Source organism: Ischnura elegans, chromosome 5 (genome assembly GCF_921293095.1).
Source record: "Ischnura elegans chromosome 5, ioIscEleg1.1, whole genome shotgun sequence".
Classification (NCBI taxonomy): domain Eukaryota; kingdom Metazoa; phylum Arthropoda; class Insecta; order Odonata; family Coenagrionidae; genus Ischnura; species Ischnura elegans.
The window spans coordinates 122,073,746-122,089,206 of NC_060250.1; the positions used below are offsets into that span (position 1 = coordinate 122,073,746).

General features: G+C 40.4%; 1 long non-coding RNA gene across 1 annotated transcript; it reads left to right on the forward strand.

Annotated features, from left to right (window-relative positions):
• The first annotated feature begins 2,650 nt into the window (after positions 1-2,650).
• On the forward strand, positions 2,651-4,270 carry LOC124159879. Its single transcript, XR_006865042.1, has 2 exons — positions 2,651-3,035; positions 3,113-4,270. It is a non-coding gene; the product is annotated as an uncharacterized LOC124159879 (long non-coding RNA).
• The last annotated feature ends 11,191 nt before the right edge of the window (positions 4,271-15,461 follow it).

Sequence of the window (15,461 nt, forward strand, 5' to 3'; positions counted from 1 at the left end):
GTTGAGTTTCCTGCCAATCTTTTGCTTGCTTTACGTATAACTATAGTGAAAATACGGTATTTTCAATTTTAAACCATGATTTATATTGCATTTTCTTATTTTTTTTAATACTGTGTTGAAAACGTCTTCAAATTACTTGTTTTAACATTTTCACGTAAGCCCGCCCATCTTCTAATCGGAAGTGAACCAAAGTATATAAAGTCATTTTGTCTGCAGCACTTCTATTGACCTGCCTTTTTACTTATCTCAATATCAACAATGTAGTGTTTATGATCTTGGAGTATAGGTCATGATAAATAAAATACACATTTGGCCAACGTTTCGGAGATTTATTCTCCTTCCTCAGGGCTCTTAATTATAATGAATGTTTACAAAGAAAATAAAGAAAATAAATTAATTAAGTGGTTACAAAAATTTTGAATACAATTGTGCAGTACAAATTCATTGGTAAATTAAAAATTGTGAACAGAATTAAACAACATACCTGTGATAGAAAAGTTTCGTTACTAGGCTAATCATGGTTACTTATAAATATTGATTCATTTGTTCTGTTCACAATTTTTAATTTACCAATGAATTTGTACTGCACAATTGTATTCAAAATTTTTGTAACCACTTAATTAATTTATTTTCTTTATTTTCTTTGTAAACATTCATTATAATTAAGAGCCCTGAGGAAGGAGAATAAATCTCCGAAACGTTGGCCAAATGTGTATTTTATTTATCATGACCTATACTCCAAGATCATAAACACTACATTGTTGTAATAATAAGGAAGGTCAGGAGAAGAAACTTTATCTCAATATCATAACATTCTATGAGAAGTCCTAGGAGGAATGAGCTCGTTCACCAAATTTTTGCTGACTTTTGCGATACACTTAATATAGAGTTCGCATGATCTTCTTCATAATTCTCGTCTGCTATTTCAATTAGGGCTCACTATTCGTCTACTGACTAGTCGCCTCCAAGTTCTCCATCCTGGGCATTCCTTTTAGTCAAACCCTTCTCCCTCAATTAATTCTCGACACATCTTCTCTTTGGTCTTCCCCTAGTGCTTTTCCTTTCTAATTTTGAATTCAGTTCCCCACATACTCCTCATCTCTTCTTGAAATATGACCGAACCATTACACCCATCCCTCTTGCACTTTGCATGAGATCTTCTCTAAGAGTTCGCGTAGTGAGACCCGTATTTTTCCATCTCTCGATCTGTTGCCTACTTCTCGAGTTATTCGCGACGATAAATCAACAGCCTTAATCCTTTCACAGGTAAGTTGATGACGTCACGAACATATACCAAAGTTGTTACCTCATTTACCTTGCTCATCCCACTCGGCCGTAAGTGGCGCATTGTTGTTCGTTCACTTGTGAGCAATTCCTTCCCTTATCGAGTGATTCTCCCTAGAATCAATGAACCTGAAATATGATGACGTCACTAACTCATGAAAAGTGGGCAACAACTTTCTTAGTTTCATTTTTCTCTTAGAAGTGAATGGCTGCCTGAGAAATGTTTTGTTTGCCCCATAAAATATCTTTCTCTTCCATCATCCGAATTATTTTCAATGAATTCCGAATGGTCTTCGTGAACTTTGCGGAAAATATTGACGAGTGAACTGTTGGGGACGATGTACATTTTCATCGTCATGATTCTTTTTACGGCTGTGATTTTCCGAACTTTCGGTTTGCAATGACTTTCGCCGTTGTCCTATTTTGAAAAAGTTCCTCGAAAGTACGCAAATCTTTTCTCTCTCCGGACCCTCACGAGGAGATAACGGCCACTGGCAAGCGGCATATTTAGCCGAGCAAACATGTTTTGGAGTTGAGGAAGGGTGGGTGGAGGCGGGGGTCGCATGCACTGGCTCGGATAAGAAACAGTGCATGCCTCGGCCCCCTTCCCCAACGAGAGTGGCCTCCCCCTCGGGGGGGCCCACCACCCCGTGCATTCCCCCTTTTTATCTCACCACCCCCCTACCCCTTCCCCATTCCGCCCTTATCTCGCCACGTTTCGCCCTTATCGCATGGGGCGACTACCGCCCCTTCCCCTGCTATCTCCCCATGCTCGCTCTCGCCTGCCGGCCCACGCACGCCTCCCTCCACACTGACTCATGCGGTCTCTTGGTCCCCGTTGTAGAGGAACGTGTGGTGCAACTGAATCGTAGGACCATTAATATTTATGTGTGTGCACGGAGAAAACAACTTTGGGTGTTACAGCTAAACGCTATCCAGTCCGCCCCCTCTATGGCAATTATTGGACACTCTGTCACGTAATCCGAGGTATTTTGGTAGATTGTCTAAACGCTTTGCGCTGCCCCTTTAGCTTAGTCTAGTCACATCACCCAGAGTATCTCCAACAAATAACATGGAACACGTCTAGTCAACCCTGTTCAGAAGTCATCACTACTCATCTTCTGTCGGTATGCTTGAAGCTCTACGTACATAGTTACCGAAGCTCTGCCAGTTAGTGCGTAAGAGCGATAGAAAAAAGCCTGCAAATTAAGTTTTCTTACGCATCTACGTTTGATGCTGATATATAACTACGTAATGTAATTGTGTGCATTTAGTAATCCTCTTAAACTTACAAATGGAGACTCTAGTCACATTTTATTCACATTTCAAAACAACGGTTGATTATTTACAATAATAATATATTGCGGCGTTTTTGTAAATATTTATTATGGTAACCGATTTAGACTAGTTGTTAGAGACCGTTGTTACAACGCGGGGGGGCCACGTTCAATCCTTCTTGCAGGCGTATTTTTCTCCTCTTTTTTGTATTTTTTTTGCAGAAACTTACATTTAACACCTAATTTATGGTGTTAATTCAATTTTAATTTGATTTAAATTTAGTTATCAAGTTTTAACCATTGTACTTCTTTGAAGGAGCAGAAATCGACAAAGTAGCCTTTCAGCTACTAGATGAGATACTCTACAAATATTACTGACGCCAGACCAGTTTCTAAAATTTTGCAAGGTGTTCCGTGCTGACATCGACTCTGTGCGAGACGAGCCTCCTTTGAACAAGACGCCAAGGAAAGACTGTTAGTCTTAATTAGTTATGTTTGGTAATTGTCGTATTATTATTTCTTGATGATCTTGAAATTGGAATTTGTTTTAGGCTCTCATAGTGGACTATACCAACTAGGAGCAGTTTATCTGTATTGTCCATGTCTCCCCTCTGAATTTATGTCTAGTTTAGAGTTCTGACTATGTTTTTCCATTCTAATCACTGGAAGCCCGATAATCCTTTTTTTGATTCTTCAAGCAACCATATTATTTCTGGTAAGTTCATTGAAGGGTTAAATTTTCTTAGTTATCAAGGTACATATTTTTGTTGTGACAGAGCATGGAAATGTTCAAGTGTATTTTGCATTGGGATCTATTATTGATGACAATCTTGGTTTTCGTTGTATTCTTGGATTTATAGAGAGCTTTAGTGCTACTTATATCTGTCAAATTTTAAAACTTACTAAATCTGAGTCCTGCTCATGCACTGAAGAAAAAAAGGAACTATTGAGAACTGTTGAATCCTACAATGCTGATGTTGAAGTGCGTAACTGTTCTCTTACTGGAATGATGGAAAAATGTATATGGAATTAGGTAGAAAGGTTCAACGTAATAGAAGGGGGAAGCCTCGACTTGATGCATGATATCTTAGAAGTCGTCATAGTCATAGTTTTAGTTAGTTAGGTTAGTCATAGTTTGTAACCAAATATGACCTTATAAATATTATGCCAGACTTAATTTCCAAGAAGTATTGCGCCGAAGATCAGCTTGGATTTAGAATTATTATTTTTAAATATGGAGATACGGTTTCTAATAAACCTGCCGCTATTGCTGAAGAAGAACTATGTCGTGGGTCTATTAGAATATCTGCCAGTGAAATGATCAATTTCGTTTTATGCCTTGCCCATATGATAGGAAATTTAGTGCCTGAAGACGACCCATCTAGGAGACTTTTCTTAATGTTACGTGATATTGTTGAAATCCTGTGTTGTACATCAATTCAAGTTGAGTTAATCGATCAGTTTCATTACCTTATTGTTCAACATCATTCTCTATACATATATTAGGTTATTTGGTAATTCCTTTAAACCCAAGTTTCGCTTCATGCTTCATTACTGCTGTGTTCTAACTGCGGACCACTAATTCATACGTGGTGTATGCGCTTTGAAAGAAGGCATAGAATGTTACAACGAATTGCTACTGTTATTTCTAGTCGTATCGACACTCCAATGCCTATTTGTATTAAAACTTGGTTAAGTTTAGCCTACCGCTTTCTATCTCAAAAAGGATTTCATAAAAGGATAACTTTCAGTTCAAACTGCAATGTCATTCAAGCAGATAAAAACATTTTTTTCCTCTAGTTAAGAGTAAGATGCCAAATTTTTTCCAAGGTTTGTGTAGAGCATCCACAAATGTCATTTTAAACGGTATCAAATTTACAGACAATTCTTGTATTGTGGTGGGTGCCAATGAGTTAGGATCTCCCAATTTTGGAAATGTAAAATTAAATTATAGTCAATACTTCTAATGAAGTCTCCTATTTTATTCTCAACTTATTACAATATCATGGAGTTATCATCTGTCATCATTTTATGTTGATTTCACTGAAAATGTTTCATGCTTTGAATGCAAAATGTTAAGCTGTCCGTTTTCACGAATACTTGAGAATGAACAAAATATTTTTGTATGTAATAAAGATATTTAATAAATAAACTTCATGCGAAAAAAGGTCCAGTTATTGTCTACCTTATTTATGGGGAGATAAATTAATCAAAATACCAGCTTGTGCGTTAACTTTTACACCAACCGCAAGGGAGTTAAAAAAAAAGACAAATTAGTAAAGCATTTGACCAATATAATAAAAAAATTTCAAACAGGCTAATTAAACAATTTAGTCACATTAATCAAATTCTGTAAAGACAATGCCTATTCTTTTATTATCAAGGTGACTAAACCCTCTATTAATATCCTTGGTTTTACCCAAACTCCATCACAGAAGGTAGTTGAGATTATGGATCTGGTCGTGTTTGACTAATAGCACTGACTCAATTCAGACATTATGATGAAGTTTCGTTTAGTCATATTATTTAGATTGTTCCTATGCAACAACTGCATCATTTTGTCACCCGCAGGAAACACTTTGGTGGGAGCATCTAAACTGGTGTGACTGGACTTTTCTGTTGAATTCACTGAAAAGTTCAGTCAGCCCCATACCGATTAAAATATTTGGTCGTTAGGGCCGAACGTTTAGGCGTACCGCCTGAACATTTTTCTCTGTGTGATTTTACGCTTTCCTGGCAAATAAGATGAATGAACTTTTCTCGGGTTTGTGCACGGGTAAGAAAATGTAAGGCAACCGACGTTTCGGCTTCCGTCTCGTCACCTATTCTCAATGTAGCCATGAGAATCAAAATTCACGAAGTAGCCGTGAGAATTACAATTCGCAAATTAGCCCTGAGAATCAAAATTAACAAAGTAGCCTTGGAAAGCAGTTGGCAAGTTTTTCCTTATTGTGAATGTGGAAGTATAATTTGTTAGTGTGCGTAACATTTTTTATGACAGTATGGTGTGAATTTCGAGATGTGGGTGTGGTGAAGAATGGAGAAGGTGAAGAGGACGTAGAGGAAGAGGAACGATGGAGTGCTGGACATGGTGGGTGAGGAGAGGCAGCTTTTAAATGAGATACGGAGGGGACAGAACGTATGCATGGAGCGAGTACTTAGCGGGGAGGGGATGCTGAAAAAGGTGATAGAGGGTAGAATCTTAGGTAAACGAGGGAGAGGAAGGAAAAGAATAGGATTTTTAGATAGAATGAAAGGGAGTGGGCCTTATTGTGAATTGAAGAGGGAAGTGATTGATGGGGAGGGAGGATCCCAGAATTCTTCTCAAGACTCAATGGAAACCTACCTTAATCAATAGAATACTTTAATATTAATGGTAAGTATGTGAGAATCCTCTTGCATGATTGATCACCCCCTGCCAAACACCCTCGAAGTGGCTCGCAGGGTATTATGTAGATGTAGATAAACTTTAGGAATATCGTAGTACTTCAAAGGAGACAGAAAGTGAAATCAGTTGAATCAGCTATTCCTGTGTTAGGAAGCGGGGTAGCATGGTGAGTAGCACTAGTTGTCCGTAGTTCGTTTCCCTCTGCCAAACTCTCAATTAACTGGAGTCTTGTTTCTCAGTCCCGTGGCGTCGCAATGCTCACTATTGGAGTGAGCGAAGGTAGTCGCTCAACTGAATGCACCTTTAAACTCTGTGGCAAAATTTCAGCGAGGAAACGATTGATAATTCCCCGAGACTAAAAGAGGTTGGATTTATTAATTGACATTCATAATTATATTGAAATTATTACTAAAACTTACAAAATGTATACTTTAATATGTACGTTTTTTTCTGTGTAATTTTGGAGAAGAAGCTGTTCATTAATTTCGTGCGGCGAAAATGATCCTGGCATCCACGAGAATAGTGGCTGCGAGAGAGGCTTCTATTAAATGAAGTGTAATAAGGGCAGGAGACGTTGATTGAGAGTTTTAATTAAAGACACCAAGAGGAGGTCGTTGAGGACTTAGTCACGGAGCATGGCGTTGTATGGTTGCTAACTTGGGACTCAGAAGTGGACGGCAAATGCGAATAGGGAAGCCAATGGAAAGTGGGCTCCGAGGAGGATGGAGATTGTGAAGCCAAGCCTTGGGTAGAGGTGCTTGGCGCGACGCTGAAGCAAAGGTACCGACTTAGGGAAATTAGGTTACAGGTATTTCCGCGAAGGAGATTTAGGAGCCTTGAATGATGATATGGCCTGTAGATAGGAATTGGTATAGGTTTTCCCAGAAAAATAAAGACTTAAATAAATTATAGGTGACGCTCACAACTCACTGGTCGAATCACTCATCTGCACATTAGCTTGATGGTGATTGAGCACCCCCCGCCAAACACCCTAGAGGTGGCTCGCAGGGTATTGTGTAGATGTAAATAAACTTAAAAAATAGCGTAGTACTTCAAAGGAGACAGAAAATGGAATAAGTTGGATCATTTATTCCTGTATTTGGAAGTGGGAGACGCATTATTTACATCTAGCCTGCACATTTTTTTAACGGCTGGTGTCCTAACATCCTCCGCCACACGCCTATTAAGGCAGTTTTTAGATGAAGATGGTTCACGGGGCAGTTTTCACATATAATATTTAAGAGTTTTCCTATACCTATATAACCACCCCATAAATATCTTAGCAATATGTATCCACCATTGGGCGCAACGACCCCCGGTAACGTGTGTACTCAGATTTATTTGAATTTCAATTTAAATAGAGGAAGTAGATAAAAATTAAGCAAATTGGACTGTGGAACTTAATGCCGTTACCAAGGTGACGACGGATAGTTTTAGCAATGGGAGAAATAGATTAATTATTTTATCTACATGAAGAAGATTTTGTATACCTTATAGAAATTATTACGAAAAGATTACAAAAAGATTTTTGTGTACCCTTTAGACTATCCTGTGTGCCTATTCATGCCGAGTTAGTAGTGCAACATTTACGAAAGAATTACTTGTCTCTAAAAAAATAACTTGCTGAAAAGGTAGAATATGTCCGTAGAGTCATTTTTACAGCGTTAATATTAGGATAACGTTTCTATGCATTATTTTAATGGCTTGGCATCAGCAGAATTGTAGCCATGAACCTTCGGAAAAAGTTCAGCTCCTCATCTAGACTTTATTATATCCCGCCAAATAAACAAGAAATGCAATTCATTCTTACATTTTAGAAATTTGGTGTACATCGTGGAGTTTATTTTTTCCCATTATCGAAATTGAAGTTTCATCTCACCATAAATTTAAGCAGGATGGAATGTAAATAGTATCAGGGCAGTGACATTTTAAGAACAAATAAACAGTAGCGATGTTTTCCAGCCTGGCGTTCGGCCCCCGTAAGAAGATGCATATATACCTCGCTAAACCGTTCTGATTTCTTGGCGATGTGCTTTTTAATATTCTCACAATTATTTTGTAATATTCAGGGAATACAGAGTAGATCCTTCTCAATCAAAGAACTTTTGTATCTCAAGTATGAAAGGTTTATCTTATTATTTTCTATCAAGGTAAAATTTCCATGCCTGCAGTGAAAGTAAATTTTACCAAGGGTCTATGCTATATAAACCTGATGATTTATAGGTGATAGCTATACTTTTCCAGGGTAAAGCCTCCGGACTCCCCCAAACAAAGGCATGGAGATACGAGTGGCCAAGGGAAAGGGACTAGCTTCTCTATCCTGAACGTGCGAAATCCACACGCCTGTGGCTTAGTTCGAGTTGAGATCTACCTACACCTATTCAAACCAACGTAAGGGTTGAATTACGGAGTGAATGAGGGTATAAAGATAGTAACATGTCACTAACAAAGACCGGTCGTGAGGGAGTAATGAGTTCAATGTATCGGGTAGATTGAAACTAAAGTATCGAGTAGCAAAGCTAAATTATCGTGTTGTACACAACTTAAGTATCGAGTAGAACGAAACTTTCTATTGCTGCCGTTATAATCTCTAATTGACCCTAGAGGTATTATGTAGATGGCGATTACAGGCTTTTCTTTTTCCATGCGCTTGTGGTGATCTTGGTGATTGGACACCCCGTGCCAGACACCCTTGACTCGCATGGAGTTATGTAGATACAGAAGATTAAATGAAGAAGTGAAGGTCAGCGAAAGCTCACACCCTGCCAAACACCTTTGAGGAACCTCGTCAACAGAATTCTTGAAACACGTGGACAAGCGAAAAATTGGGGTGGGGGGAAAAAAAGGAGCTTTTCGCGTTCCCCCCTCCACTCACAAAATTTCGGCGTTGCCAATTCAGGGGAGGCAATGGGCGTCAATTTGATCACTTTTCGTAAAATCCTTATTTCTCATCGTAGAACCTCGATCAAAAGACGCATTTAATCGCTCAACGGCAATGAGTATGATAGGTGTAATTGTTTACCTCCAAGTACTGGCATTAGTAAAGTAAAAAATGTACTACGAAAGGTCATATCGGCAGCGGTTACCTCATACTGTGACGGCGAGGACCGCGAGGACCCGGATTATAGCTGAGAGCCCGAGAAAGGGTTCGAAAAAGGTTCGCCCTTCCGTCCAGTATACCTGACCATTTCTTGGCCCCAGAAAACTACCACTAACCCACTTCTGTCGTGTTGCAGGAATTCCTCCTCCGCGTCAATTATTTATGCGTTACTTTTCTCGCCAAATAAATATAAAGGCAGCCATTGTTTTTGTGCTCCTTTGAGGCGAAGCGTCAGCGTCCCTGCCCGTATTTCTACACCGGTGGGCGAGAGAGCGGTGTGACCTTTACCCGTGTGGCTCTCTTCCATTTCATCCCCTGGCGGCGTACGCAGCGAGAGAATTCCTTCCCATCTTTTGGCCCACTCTTAATCACCATCCCTCCGCCCACCGCATCCCGCCGTTGCCCCTTTACAGCCCCTGCCTCCGCTTCGATCCGTGAGGGCTTATGGGGAGTGGGATTTTCGATTCACTTTGCCGATCCGTGTCATGTTATGTGTTCGATTCCCATGAATCGTTCTTTCAAATCGTTCAAACTATTTGAGGGGTTGAGAAACCAAGGGGTACAAGTGATTCTTTTCTTCACAGAGTTAGGTAAAGTTAATTGTTAGAAGAAATACACAAAACTTGGTTGCCAAAGGAAACGAGTGAGCCTCTGTTCTGAGCTGTCATAGAGTGGAAAATCAAATGCATTACTAAACGATGTGACTACGTAGATTTCCGCGGTGTTCAGGTTCCAATTTCTCCATATTTCCGGTGCAACCGCGTCGGTTTGTTGGTGATGACAACAGTTTCGCTGGCACTGCTGCCAGCGTCTTCAGGTCGAAGATGATGCCGGTCCACGATTTTCGTCCTCCTTATATAGGGGGTCAGTCCCGCCAGTTGTGGCTGCCGCTCACTGCGACCTATAGTGAGTCAAATCGGTGCCCCCACTTACCTCTTATCAAAGTATCTCTCTCAATCATTGCAACAGTTTGTGGGAAAGACTGAGTCCCTTGTGAAGAATTCCGGCCATTTCATTGAAATCCTAAATAGCACCACCATTACTAAGAACGACCTCTTAGTCAGTTTTGACGTCGTTTCGCTATTCACCCGTGTCCCCGTTAAAGACTCAGTAGATATTATCAAAGAACTCACAAAAGTTGGATTGCCTAAAGATTTCCCGTCATTAGTGCAATATTGTCTTGAGAATTCGTATTTTCTGTGGAACAATAACTACTACGAGCAGATAAAAGGCGCAGCAATGGGTTCGCCTTTGTCACCAGTGATAGCGAACCTGTATATGGAGCAATTTGAGAGAAAGGCACTGGCCTCTGCGAAGCACAAACCATCCCTTTGGATTCGATATGTGGATGATACCTTTATCATCTGGCCCCACGGCAAGGAAAATCTACAGGAATTCCTACTGCACCTGAATTCCCAACACAAGGATATACAATTCACCATGGAGTTAGAGAAAGACGGCCAGCTACCTTTTTTGGACGTCTTGGTAAAGAAAAGGAGTGACGGTCACCTCGGGCATTCTGTGTATCGGAAAGCCACGCATACGGACCGGTATCTAGACTATGCCTCGCACCACCATCCTGTGCAAAAGGCATCCTTGATAAATACACTTTTTCACCGGGCCCACCGCGTTTCGGATGCTGAGTCGCTGGCAGAAGAAGAGAAACATCTAATTGCAGCATTGAAAAAGAATGGCTACCCGGATTCGGCCCTGAAAAGGACCATTAAAAGAAAACCACTTTCAAGTGAAAAAACGGAAGACGAAAGAGCTTGGGCCGTCATTCCCTACGTCTCAGGGACCACCGAAAGGATTGCCAGGGCCCTGAAAAAGCACGGCATCACCACCAGGTTTAACTGTACGACAAAAATTGGTGACTTGCTGCCCACAGCCAAAGATAGACTACAGCACGACCTTCATGAAGGTGTTTACAAGGTCCCTTGCTCATGTGGAAAAGCATACATCGGTGAGACTTGCCGTTCACTCAAGATACGGATGCAAGAGCACCGAAGGGCAACGAAAAACAGGCAATTCCAGCTGTCTGCCATATCGGAGCACGCCTGGACCCCGGGAAATGACATTAAGTTTGACGACGCCAGGATAATAGTGAAAGAAGGCAGATATTTTCCCAGACTCATCCGCGAATCCATTGAGATAGCCCGGACGGACAATTTTAACAGAGACGACGGCTACCATCTGGATGCCCATTGGAGGAGGCTCATTAGGCGGACCAATAGGAGAGCGGCAGCCACAACTGGCGGGACTGACCCCCTATATAAGGAGGACGAAAATCGTGGACCGGCATCATCTTCGACCTGAAGACGCTGGCAGCAGTGCCAGCGAAACTGTTGTCATCACCAACAAACCGACGCGGTTGCACCGGAAATATGGAGAAATTGGAATGCATTACTAAACATCTAATTGATCTCGTTTGTTTTCTATGCCTAATTTCTGTACCTAACTCTGTGTAGAAAAAAAGAATCTTTTGTACCCCTTGGCTTCTCATCCACTCATATGAAATGAACAAAAGGAACATGGCTAACAATGTGAGCACAATAAGCGACACGAGCCAAGTGAATCTCATCTACATCTACACAATACCCTGCGAGCCACCTCTAGGGTGTTTGGCAGGGGGTGATCAATCACCAGCATGCAATTGGACTCCCACATGCACAAAACACGGTCCAAAAAACGACACGCATACTAACAAATCATACTACCATATGCTGTTAGAAATAATAATAAAATTAAGTAACATGCATTAAGTTTTACATAGGTTAGTAGGCTACACTACAAGTCATGCAATCTATTTATGAGTTCTATCGCTGCCGTTACAATCTCTTATTTATCGTGGAAAAAAGACATTCTGAACATGTCTGTTCTATAATGTATCTCTCTTATTTTATTTATATGATCTGATCTTCCGTAGTATGCTGGCGTCCGTAAGATATGGTTGACTACGTCAGAAAAGACACTGCTCTTGAATTTATCTAAAAGGTTTAGTCTATTTTACAGAGATTCCCATCCGAGTTTAAATGAATATTGCCGATCAAATGATAATAGCGATCCAAAATAATATGAAGGTTAAAAAATCCGTGGAAGACTGCACTTCGTGTTGGTGACGGTTATGTCGGTGGTGAATCACTTTAATTATAGAAACTTATCACAATTTAAGTTGGATATTTAAAATTGAATTTCTTTAATAAAAATGTTAAATTTTATCAAAAGTGGGAGGGTAGAGAAATCTTCTAAAATCCTTCAGGAGGAATTAAGAGGTGTGATGGCCTATTGAAAACAATCGTAGATGGACAGGTGGAAGGGAAGAAAGGTTAGGCCCGAACGAGTTGCATTGGACAGCTTAGAAAGGATATAAAAGAGAAGAAATCCGTCGCTATGTAAAGGCTAGTAGAAAGGAGAGCGGAATGGAGAACTGCGTCAAACCAATCTTAGGATTTTAGACTTATGATGATGATTAGAGATATGTGAAAATCGCACTTTCAATAACAGTTTATCGCATTTTGTATCGTCTATTTTTAATTTTCATAATGAGGTAGATGACGATAAAATTTAGTGAAACACACTTATATGACAAAATACAGAATATTTTAAATAACTATGTTGTAGAACAATAATAAATTAAGGAGTAAGACGTATAGTGGCGGAGGTGTAGCTTGCCCGCGCCCACTTGTAGTTCGCGGCCACGTAGAGTCCCAGCCAACCAGCAGCTGGCCAATCGCTCACATGCTTTAAGCGGTGAGTGTCGGCGGAACATTTAAACTGCGCTCGGCACATAATGTACGAATTTTTCCGTCGATAAGGCAGATTTTCGTAAAAATATCATAAAATTCCAGTCATCGCATCTGTATCGCATTTATTTGCGCACATCGTATCTATATCGCATTTATCGCATTTGCGATTTTCACGCATCTCTAATGATGATTGTCAATTCATCTGTTTCAGTCAATTATGGAATTAACTGAATCATCATGAGTCATCAGCGAGTACAACGTGAACGATTCGCTCACGAACGACGACCCAGCCGTAGTGCTAGGTCGGTTAAGGGTGTTCATTTCATTGCTGGTGTGGTGCGTTGAGGGCGATGCTGCGGTTTGCGCGGAGGTGTTTTCCTCTGAGTGGATCTGAGGCTTCTCTGCCACCCACCCACCCCAGGATGCCTGCCGGGATTGAGAGGTCAGCGGAGGGCTAAACAGCGTTCGGGCTGCCTCGTCCGCCTCCATTTTATGAAACGCTTTTGGCTCCACGGAAATAAAATCGTTTCAGGCTTAATTTTGTGGAATAATGCTATATCCATGATTAAAACACAAATGGTAATATCCACACCATTTTATTTATCACTTAACCGACCGTGGTTTCGACACTTGGTGTCATTTTCAAGGTAATCCAACAAAAAACTCTCTCGGTGTATATACCCAGGCCATATGCCCCCACCTCCTATCTTGGCCTGGGTATATATACCGAGAGAGTTTTTTTATCTTGAAAATGACATCACGTGTCGAAACCATGGTCGGTTAAGTGATAAATAAATTAGTGTGGATATTACGATTTGTGTTTTAATCATTGATATCCACGGAAATACCTACTACCAATAGGAAAGAAATTTGAGTCTTGTAATTTTATATTTTTTTAAGTATTCGACCGATTATGGTCGGTTTCCATGGAGTGCTTAAGAATAATTCCGCGAGCTTCCCCTTCCAGCCTGCTTTTCCCTCTTCAATTCACAAAAAGAGCTAAATCTAAAAAAAACTACTCTTTTCCTTCCTTTCCCTCGTTTACCTAACATTCGCTCTAACACCATTCTCAACATCCCCTCCCCGCTAAGTACTCGCTCCATCCATACCTTCTGTCTCCTCCGTATGTCATCTAAAAGACTTATCTATTTGTGATTATATAATTCAAATGTTATGCAATTATGCATATGATTGACTGCATATGCTATATTCAGCATTAAATATCAATTATAAAGTACGATTTTTTAACTTTCTCTTATACTACCATTATTAAAAATGGAATAAAATCCCAGATTATGTGATCTCTCATGGCTCTGATTGGCTGATTCCGACAAAAGTGTTTATTTTCGTATGGTTCAATTTTATAGAAAACTTTTTCCGTTGATATCATTGGAGGACATATGGGTGAAAAGGCATGCAATGTAAAAAGGCATGCCTCACATGAGTTGTGCGAGGCAAGTTATCGTGGATGTAAAAGATTAAAAAATGTGAGAATAAAAAGCAGAGTGGAAAGTTTTATTCGAGTGAATGTTGTCTTCATTGAGGTCGTATACTGTAAGAAACTTCTTCAGAGGAAAAAGCATTTGCATTGACCGGGATTCGAATACGAATCCACCGAAAATGCACCAATGCCCTTACTAATGAAATCCTCTTTCTCTGCCTATATCTGCTCATCCGGGTTCGAATCTCGGTCAAGGCAAATGTTGTGTCTTCTTTGGAATTTTCTCACTTTTTATAAAGTTGCAGTTGACTCTGAAGGGTTAAGCTGCTGGCTATTTGGAAGTAATTTCTACGATTAAAATTGTATTCAGTATTTGTGTTTTCTTGTTATTATTATAGTATTCTACCGATTAAGGTAGGTTTCCATGGAGTACTAATTAGGTGATCTGGGAGCCTCCCTTTCCTTCCAGCACTGCCTTCTTTAATTCACTGTAAGGCCTACTCTCTTTCAATCTATCTAAAAATCCTATTCTTTTCCTTCCCCTCCCTCGTTTCCCCAACATTCTACCCTCCAACATCATTTTCAACATCCCCTCACCGCTAAGCACTAACTCCATCCAAACCTTCTGTCTCCTGCGTATCTCATCTAAAAGCTTTCTCTCCTCGCCAACCATATCCAGCACTTCGTCGTTCCTTTTCCTCTCCGTCCATTTCACCCTCTCCATTCTTCTCCATACCCACATCTCGAACGCCTCCAATCTTCTCTCGTCTTCTTTCCTCAGAGTCCACGTTTCCGCACCGTAGAGAGCTACACTCCAGATCAAACTCTTCAGTAACCTTTTCTTTAAACTCTTACACAACGATCCTCTAAGAAGCTCCTTCCTGTTCATGAATGCCTCCTTCGCTAATGCGATTCTCTTCCTTATGTCCTTACTACTGTATCCGTTTTCCTCTAACGTACTGCCTAAATAGTTGAATTGCTCAACCTTGTTTTCTTGTGGTTAGAATAAATTTTTCTGACATCTATCCATCAGTAACTTGAATTAATATTTGAATTTTTTGATCGCGGAACGACAGTGGGTATTTAATACTATGGCTATAACCCAGCTGTTTGCTCTCGAAAAAATTACTGTCTTCGGTTTAGAGCACCTTTTGAAGATGCCTGCCTGCGAGGAAGCTTAGCTTCACCGTCTCCCCGCGCCCCGGCGCCAGCGTGCGATGTCTCC